Here is a 10,034-nt window from a genome sequence, read left to right on the forward strand (position 1 = left end):
GGCTGAGCATATACAAAGCATCACATTCCACTCCCTGATCCCCATAGGCTTGTTCAAACATATTGGTCTATGGGGGCTATACCTAAACATAACATAATAAAAAAAATACATTTAGTCCAACTTCCAGAGCCCCCAGTCTATAGCAGTCTCAACAATATTAACAGTCCAAAGTTCAAAGTCTCTTCTAAGACTCATTCAATCACTTAAATGTAATCCCCAACCAAGACAGGAAACCAGCTGGGTAAACTCCAAACTCTGCGTCTTCATGTCTGATGTCAAAATGATCTTCAGATCTTCAACTTCGTTTTCATCTTTGTTAACTAGAACAAACTCCTTTCCCCTGAGCTGTTTTCACTCCCTGTTAGCAGCTTTCCTCGGCAGATAGACCATGGCTCTGGCATCCCAAAATGAGTCTCCAAGGAAATTTCAATGTTACCGTTTCTTGTTTCAATGTCTGGGATCCACACATGATCTTCTGGGCTCCTCCAAAGGGCTTACCTCACTTCTCCAGCTCTGTCCTCTATAGTAGTCTAAGCTCAGGTTGATCCACTCCACTGCTGCTGCTGTTCTTGGTGATTATCCCATGGTTCTGACATCTCCAGTACACTGGGGTCTTCCACTGCAACTAGGCTTCATCCATAGCCTCTCATAGGCTCTCTTCATGGTGCCAAGCCTCAAATCCTTTGCATGACTCCTTCAGTCCTGAGCTGTCAACTGCAACTGATGCTGCACCCTCATAAATGGCCTTCCATGGCCTCTCACAGTGCCAAGCCTCAGCTGCTCTTCATGACCCCTTCATGCCTTCAAAACCAGTACCACCTGGGTGACTCTGACACAGTACCAAGTACAGCTGCAACATGAGGTACAACCCTGGCTATTTCTGGAACACAGCTTCTTTGTGCTCTCAGAAAACACTTCCCAGATTTTACCTCAGTGATGCCGATCTCTTCTTAATCACTACTAATTTCTTAGCTCCAGCTACCCAGCATCAATTGTTCCAGTAATCTCCTCCTCTTGACTATAAATCCAGAGCCACATGGCCGAGCTGCTGAGTTCTGCTGCTTGTAAGAGCTGGAACATGGCCCTGAGCCCCTCCGTGTCCCCTTCGCCCGTGAAAGAGACACGTGAGGCAATGTTCGGGTGGTTACCACAGCGAGGCTTTATTCTTGTATCAGCAGAAGCGGAAAGACCCCAAGCCCGGAAAAGGCACTGCTATATGTACCCTAGAGTGGCGTGTTCACTTCTGATTGGCTGTTCACTCATCACCCCGGGATGGGCAGTGACTTTGGCATGATTTTGCCTTTTGCACCTGCGCAGTTAGTTGTTTACTTGTGGAAGCACAGGAGGCCTGCGCCATCTTGTAATGGCGAATGTTGTCACGCTCACACGGCTCCTAACATATTACATTGTCAGTAGATTCTGCTTTTCCAACTCCTTCACTGCCTAAACTTGGTTGTCCTGGATCTTGCTCTGTAAGATTGACCTTGAACTCAGAGATCTGCATGCCTGTCTCCTAGAATTAAAGGTGTGTGCTGCCATGCCTAGATCTAAACTTAGCTGGGTAGGATCTGGCCCCCAAGTCCCATGCCTTTAATTTGTTGTCTTCTCAAATACAGGATTCAATTCCATTTCATTTCTTGGGACTCCTTTAATATTTGAACCATATATTTTATATTTTTCCTTTCTCAGCTTGCTACACTTGTTTAAAATGCTCTTCATGAGACAACCAGAGAACAAAATCTCTGCTGGGCTTTTTTGAGACTTCTTTTGTCAATGCAATTAATATAAATCTTTTTACCTTAAACTCAGGTAGACTCTTCAGGCAAGAGCAAAAAGCAGCCACATTCTCTACCAAAATACCACAAAAAACAGTGTCTAGGCCACATACTGAAATTCTTCTCCACTGAACCCTCTTGGGCCAAGTCTGCACAGTTCAAATCAATCTCAGCAACAAAGTCTTTCATATTCTTACTAAGATAGCCTATTAAGCCTCATTTAAAGCATTCCACTGCTTTCCAACTCCAAAGTCCCAAAAATCCACACTCTTCCAGACAAAAGCATGGTCAGGCCTATCACAGCAATACTCTAGTCCCTGGTACCAACTTCTGTCTTAGTTAGGATTTTACTGCTGTGAGCAAACACCGTGACCAAAGCAAGTCTTATAAAAGACATTTGTTTGGGGCTGGTTTAGAGGTTCAGTCCGTCATCAAGGTGGGAGCACAGCAGCATCTAGGCAGGCATGATGCAGGCAGAGCTGAGAGTTCTACATCTTCATCTGAAGACTCCTAGTGGAAGACTGACTTCCAGGCAGCTAGGATGAGGGTCCTAAAGCCCATGCCAACAGTGACATACCTACTCCAACAGGGCCACACCTACTCCAACAGAGTCACACCATCTAATAGTTACTAGGTACAGGACATAGTAATTCGTTAGCTTTTCATATATGATGGGAGGCAACCATCATAGAATCAAACATAATTTATTACTGTTGTTAACACAAGTGAAGAAACTGAGCTATAGAGAGGCAAAATGACTTACTTGACTTAAGGTGGCATCATTCACGGATGGTAAACTCGTGTTGTAAATCCTACAGTATACTCTAAGGTCCCTCTTCCAAATTTTTCTTGCATGAGAGAAGGTATAAATTCTCTAACTAAAACAAAACAAAACAAAAAAGTGTGCACACACACACAAACACCTAGGTGGTTCATTCTATTGAGGGGTGTGTGTGTGTGTGTGTGTGTCTGTCTGTCTGTCTGTCTGTCTGTTTTGATTTTCACTTTTTGTTTTGAGAGAGAGAAACAGCCTAGACTTCAGTGGATGTGGAGGTGGGAAGGGTCTGGGATGAACTGACAGAGGAGTAAGAATATGATTAAAATATATTGTATAAAAATTTGTTGATAAAAATTTTAAATGATAAAATATTACAAACAAAACAGAAACAAATAAAAAATTTTGTAACTAAAGAGAAAGAATACACATAAATAATGGATATGACATTGTGTCACCAACTCCAGGAGTGCAGCCATTTCACTATGACCTTTGGCAGGCCTGTGTTGTGATGTCCAGAGTTTGTGAATAAATAACCAACCTGCTGTGCTCTCGACTTGACTTATTGTTCTTTTTTAAAAACTTTTACCCCATTTACTTATCATGTGGGTGTGTACATTCGAGCCAGGGTATACACATGGAAGTCAGATGATAAGGAACTAGTCCTTATCAACTTATTCTTAGTCCTTATTCTGAGGATCTAGTCCTGGGAACAGAACTTGGATTATCAAGGTCAGCAGAAAGTATCTTTCTCGTTCTTTGATAGAGAAGTTCTGTCTGTAGAAGCTACATCACTTTAGAGGGTATGTGTGCACGTGTGTGCATGTGTGCGTGTGTGTGTGTGTGTGTGTGTGTGTGTGTGTGTGTGTGTGTGTGTTTAGTCAATATATGGAGATTTGGTCCATGCCTTCAGCTGCATCCTCTATTTGGTCTCTGCATACTTTGCTCCTTTATCTCTATTCATTTAGATAACTTCTAGCTTTGGAACTGTCTTAAGCTCCTTCAGTGATTTAAGGACACACATAATGTCTCTCTTACTTTGGATAAATCAGTTTCACCTTTTACTTTCCTTAGCCCTTGTGAATTCCAGAGTCCTATAGAACAACACAATTGTGTTCCTTCATGGTTTTTCCAGCCTGTAGCTTTTTCTCAGTGTTGATAGCCCATTGATCCATAGCAAGAAAAATGTTTCACCAGGGATACCTGGAACATCTATTCTTGGCAATATGCCAAGCTTTTGCTTTCAGGTACTTGGTAAAACTCTACCTCCAGGACCAGAAAACAAACCAAGCAGAAATCTTTCCTTCTTGCTCATCAATGTGATTTCAGAAGTCAACAAAATCGTGAGATCTTATCAAAGTCAAAACCTTGTGTTTGAGTTGCCCATACCCTTCTAGGCAAGGTCAAACAGAAGACTCTGGGAAGCTTTATTCTGTGTCTTTGCTATCCTCCTGCACCTCTGATACAGAATCAAAGGAGGACTCATGAGAACGTCTCTAACATATATGGACAGTTTTCATATACTCTGCTTGTAGCAAGAAGGCCAGAGGGACCAGAAACCTTTTTTCTTGTATTCTCATGGATTGACTTGTGAGAGGACATCAACTAGTGAGTTCAGTGGTCACTGTAAAAGACATGTGGACAGGTATGTGAGCATTTCAGAAGCTGTTTCCTAAGAAGTACCTGGAAAGAATATAGCTATAATTCCAGGAGTGTGGATGACCCCCCTCCCCCAAAACAGCATCATTACAGAACTCCATTCATCACAAATGATAACCTCATTGTTGTGTAACACTTTTCATATGGAGATGTCAAGAACTGTCTACTTACCTAGATAGAGAATTGATGAAAAGCAAAAGTAGAGAGAGCATCGAAGCCAGACTTGGCGAACCACTGAGTTTATTAGAGTCACATATTGGAGTACAGGTGAGAAGTACAGGGGCTAACTCAAAGGAAACTATATCACTGAAAGCCCATTCTGGCATGGGTGATGAGACTTGTGTAAACTAGAATCCTGAATCTCTCTGTATGACCTTCAGGCATCTCCACAGGTTGAAGGTTCTTCTCTAGGCATTTTGAATTATTTTTCTTTGAAAAATAATTCAAAGAGTCAATGAGAGGTGAACTAAAAGCCAAACTTCACAGTACAGCTTCCAAGATATACAGCAATTTCCTCTGGACTGAAGTGTTCTATCTTGGAAACAAACTACTTAGGACTCAGAAAGTTCTAAAAGAAAAGTCATTAAGACTCAAGAAGTAAATAACTCACAAGTCACAGGAAGTTCCTGAAACTAAACAGGTGCACAAGGCCCTTTTTTTCTCTAAGTTTATAAGAGCACTGACTGTTGAGACAGAGACCAACTGAGTGTGTGTGTGTGAGTTCTATAGTGTGTGGTTGGAATACTGTATAAAAGTCAACTAGGTCTATTTAATCTATGAGGCTAACTTCAGTGTTTTTCCACCTTTTTCTGTCCAGATAACATGTCCTTTGGTGAGAGTAGGGCATTGAAATCACCCTTTACTACTGTCTTGGAATTAATTTTAGCAGGATTTTAGCAGAATCTTTGTATCTGGAATTGACTTGCTAAGGTACCTTTTGTGTAACAATAAAAAGAGCTTCAGAAGGCTCTCTGGGGTTCAGTCCTGCAGAGGCTGTTCCCTTGCTGCTAAGAAGCCTGAATTCATCCTTTAGTAGCTCTCTTTCTTTGATCAGTTGTCATCCTGTGGAACCCCCCAACACCAACAATTAATCTTTAATTAGACCTAATAGTATTTTTTATAGAATTGCATGTACCGAAACTTTGTGTGTACATGTTTGTTGGGAGCGACCTTGCTTATACATTAATGGCCTAAGTCAGCCATACATGCCTACTGACACAAAGTCTTGGTCTCTGTGGGAAAGCACTAACCCTAGAACAGATAACTATAGATCTTGTAGACTAGACAGGTAGCCTGGTGGGAAAGTACTAGCCTAGATAAGAACAAATGAATAACAGATCTTATGGACTTTGGTGGGTAGCTTTGGTGGGAAAGTACTAACTTAGATAAGAACAAATGAATAATAGATCTTATGGACAGATACATAGTGACCTGTTCCACCCTGCTTCTTCTGTGAACTTTTCACCCAGCCAATATCCTGTTCTGAAAGACATCTGTACTCCCCCTGAGATCACCTGCATGCCCCAGAAACAAAGAAGACCCTACATCATTCCCCTCCCCATATCTTGCTTCTATGTGTATATAACACAAGTGTGGAAAAATTAAAATTTGACAGCTTGATCAGACTCTAGACAGGCTGTCAGTTTCTTGCATACCTTTGTCCCCCGGTTCTCTCTTCCAGGTCTTCTGATCCCAGTTCAACGCCCCGTGGGACTGGGGCACATGTTTAGAATCAGAGTTTCTTCTTGATGGGTTGTTCCCCTGGTCTATAAGAAGTGACCTTTTTATCTACTCTTAGTTATGGATCAAGTCTATTTTATTAGATTTAGAATAATAACATCTGATTCCTGGTTCCAGTTACTTGGAATGCTTCTTTCCCCCTAATGTAGTGTCTATCTTTGATAATGAAATGTGTTTCTTGTAGACAGGAAAATATGGAAAGATAGACCCAATTTGCCAATGAAACTGCTAGCCCATATCTTTTTATTTGAAAATTGAGACCACTAATATTCAGTTACTATTAAAAGGCATTGTTAATTCTTGTCATTTTATTAATTTCATAGAGTTTGGTGCTTTCTTAGTTGTTGCTTGCTAAATAACTGCTCTAGCACCACTTGTTTTATATTGTTTGGTTGGTTTGTTTTGTATTTGCCGTAGCCACTTTTGGATCCCCATCTATACCCATCCTTCTTCTCATCTCAAGACAGGTAATCATACAGAACACACTCTGTAGCCCAGATGGCTTGAATAATTGACTTTTTCTGGTTCTGTCTAACTAGTATTGAAATTACAGCTTTCTCTCTCTCTCTCTGTCTCTCTCTCTCTCTCTCTCTCACACACACACACACACACACACACAGAGAGAGAGAGAGAGAGAGAGAGAGAGAGAGAGAGAGAGAGAGAGAGAGAGACAGAGACAGAGACAGAGACAGAGACAGAGACAGAAAAAGACAGTGCCTTTACTTTTACTCTTTCTGCTTTTTTTATTTCTTATTCTGGGCATGGAACCCAATGGCTTTGCACATGCCAAACAGATGCTCTGTTGCTTAACTACATATATCCTTGACCATTTTTCAGTCTCTCAATTATCTCTGCAAATTGCCTTTGTTCTGGTAGGTAAACCCTGTTTATATTTACAGTATCAAATATTGGAATTGAAAAATCCTAAAAAATACTTGCTGAATTATTTGAAGATAACAGCAATGATGAAAGAATTGCATAGTTACATAAAGACTATCTCAGCATCCTTCCAAACATTTTGATTTTGTACAGAGAGAGGAGGAAGGGCATGAAGTGAGCCATGGGGCAAGGAGTCGGGGGCATGGGTGGAGGGGAAGGGAGGTAAGGGTAAAGTCCCAAATTGTTTAAGGATATAAAAGAAGAAAATAAAAGATAAAACTTGGAAAATAACCCTTGCTTGGCTTTGATTATAGTTTCTGAGTATGGATAGAAACTGAGAAATGTTGAAATGTTGACAGAGTCCATTCAACTTTGATGTTCTTAATCATTAAACATCAGGCCATGGTTGAAAAAGTTATTCTTTACTCTTCATGTAGTCTGTCCAAACAAAGATTGTGTTTGTCAAAGATTGTGATCCTCACTAGAGCAACTTCTCATGCTTTGTGTTGAGTTTATTAATAATCTTCACTATGCATCATTTATCAGATATGTTTGGCCCTACTTAGCACCCAATTCTCTGATTTTTATCTTCACAAACTGAAATAAATAAATTAAATAAATAAATAAATAAATAAAAGCTTTGTGCTATTGTTTTGCACTTAAAATTACTTTTATATTTTCTGAGAGAAGACCTGGGTATACGGGAATCACAGAATGGATTTTTTCAAAATATAATATTATGCTAAAATAGTTAGACAAGTTTGAAAATTTGCATGTGAAGATGGGCCAAGTTAGAATTTAAGTCAGATCTTCCCTAGTTTCAGTTGCTATGAATAAAAGTTTTCTATGGGTAAAAACATGTTGAAATTGTATATTTTATGAAGATCCCTTGATGTTTTGTCAAACAGTATGCTGTCATCAAGATGAACATGTTATTATCCAACAGCTGTGTTCAACTTTTCTGTATTTTCTCAAAGACCTGTGACTCTTGTGCCTAGTAGCAGGTAAGATTAGCATAAAGCTGCCATTCATAATTTCAGGTGTGATATGAAATGTCTAGTTGTCTATAGCCTTTCTTCCTTCTTCTGAATCTAGCATCTTCTAAAGCTGTGTATCCAAGTTATTATATAGGGTATCATTTTTTTCTTTGAGAATTTCATATCATGTGTTCTGATCAAATCCACCCTCATTCCTTCCCTTTCAATTTATTTCCACCCACCACTATTCCCTCCCCAATTATGTATTTTTTTAATCCATTGAGTCAACTTAGTGCTACTAGTATGTACATGGCTACTGGACCTGGTGAATCATGAGTAGCCTCTTGGGGGCCACAACCTTTGAGAAAACTAACTTTTCTTCTCCGAGCAGATATCAATAGCCACTGGCTCCTCAGATGGAGTGCTCCTTTGTGACCACCTCCTACATCCATGGTAGGTTTTTGTCTAACTTAATCTTTCATGTCATGTGCATGCTGTTACAGCTATTGTGAGCATATATGTGCAGCTGTTCTGTCACGTTCAGAAAACAGTCTTGCTGTAGGCATTCACTACCTTTGGCTCTTACAATCTTTCTACCCCATCTTCCACACTGATACCCCGATCCTTGAGAAGAGCATAAATTATGCACTTATAGATGCACTTTTATACCTGAGCTTGAGACAATAAACCTCACAAAACCAAAACATTTCTTACAACCAAGAGCACCATCATTTGAGTAAAGACACAGCCGATAGAATTAGAAAAATCTTTACCAGTTATACCTTTGACAGTGGTTTAGTGTATACTATATACAAAGAAACACCAAGAAAAATATAATTCTATTAAAAATTAGAATATAAAATAATGCAACATGGAACTAAATGGATAATTCTCAAAAGAAGCTACAGATAGCTAAGAAATATTTTAAATTTTTGATAGTTTTAGCTATCATGGAAATGCAAATTAAAACTATTTTGAGATTTTATCTTACCACAGCCAGGTGGATAACATAAAAAGTAACGACAAATGCTGACATGGATGTGGACAGGAATGCATTTAGTCACTGCTGGTGGGAGTGCAAACTGTTGCAGCCACGGTGGAAATCAATGTGAAGTGTCCTCACCAAGTTAGACAGAGATTTACTGCATGGCCCAGCTATACATTCCTTAAGCATATGCCCAAAGGACTTTCCATCCTACTACAGAGATATCTACTCATTACTGTTCAATGCTGCTCTATTTGCAATAGCCAAAAAAAAGGGGGGGCAACATCCTAAATTAGATTGAAAGAGCCAGAGGACCAGGAGGCCTGATACAAGAGAGTGTCTTCTAGGCATGACAGAGAAGCTGTACCCATGGCAACTTGACAATGTGGTTATCTATCTATGACCTGAATATGACAAAACATATTGACATGGGTGGAGAAATTTTCACAAGACCCCACTTGTAGGCAAAAAGCTACAATCAACCTGGCTACAGAGGGAAAATCTGTACTATCCACAGAGGAAACCCCTGATAAGTGTGGGGGCTTTTTGAAAAGAGATGTTTTATAATTGATTCATTTAATTGTCCCCAAAGATCCCCACCCAAAGATCAATGTGTAGTTTTTGAATCATTTTCTGGTAGAAATGCCAAGGCTTAAAAGTGTCCAAGGCTTCATTCTTGGGGAATCTTTAGATTATGTCATTTTTAAAATGGTGACTTATGCTACTAGCCCCAGTCCCCTACTGACCTGTATGAGCCCTTGACTACATACAAGGTCTGAGCTAAGAGATTTGCATTCAGGTTACCATAAGCTACAAGCAACTCTGTAAAGAAGATATTTACTGACCTCCTTATAAATTCTGAATTTTAGCTTGTCCACTGTCCTGGATAGTTTTATGTCAACTTGATACAAGCTAGGGTCATCTAAGAGGAGGAAGCCTCAGTTGAGAAAATGTCTTCATAAAATTGGGCTACAGGCAAGCTTGTGGGCATTTTCATAACTAGTGATTGCTGAGAAAGGGCCCAGCCTATACAGTAGGTGGTGCTGGCCCTGTACAGGTGGTTCTATAGGAAAGCAGACTTAGCAAGCCATAAGGAGCAAGGCAGGAAGCAGCACACTTTCATGGCCTCTGCATCAGCTCCCACCTCCAGGTTCTTGCCCTTTTTGAACTCCTGTTCTGACTTCCTTCCCTAAGTCAAATAAAATATTTCCTCCCCAACTTGCTTTTAGTCATGGTGTTTCGTC

The 10,034-nt window shown here is 40.1% G+C and overlaps 1 long non-coding RNA gene across 1 annotated transcript; it reads left to right on the forward strand.

The window, feature by feature from the left end:
• Window positions 1-3,171: 3,171 nt before the first annotated feature.
• LOC143442232 (uncharacterized) lies at window positions 3,172-8,258 on the forward strand. Its single transcript, XR_013110258.1, has 3 exons — window positions 3,172-3,282; window positions 7,737-7,832; window positions 8,197-8,258. It is a non-coding gene; the product is annotated as an uncharacterized LOC143442232 (long non-coding RNA).
• Window positions 8,259-10,034: the final 1,776 nt, after the last annotated feature.

The sequence above is a fragment of the Arvicanthis niloticus genome, chromosome 1, assembly GCF_011762505.2.
Source record: "Arvicanthis niloticus isolate mArvNil1 chromosome 1, mArvNil1.pat.X, whole genome shotgun sequence".
In the NCBI taxonomy this organism is placed as follows: domain Eukaryota; kingdom Metazoa; phylum Chordata; class Mammalia; order Rodentia; family Muridae; genus Arvicanthis; species Arvicanthis niloticus.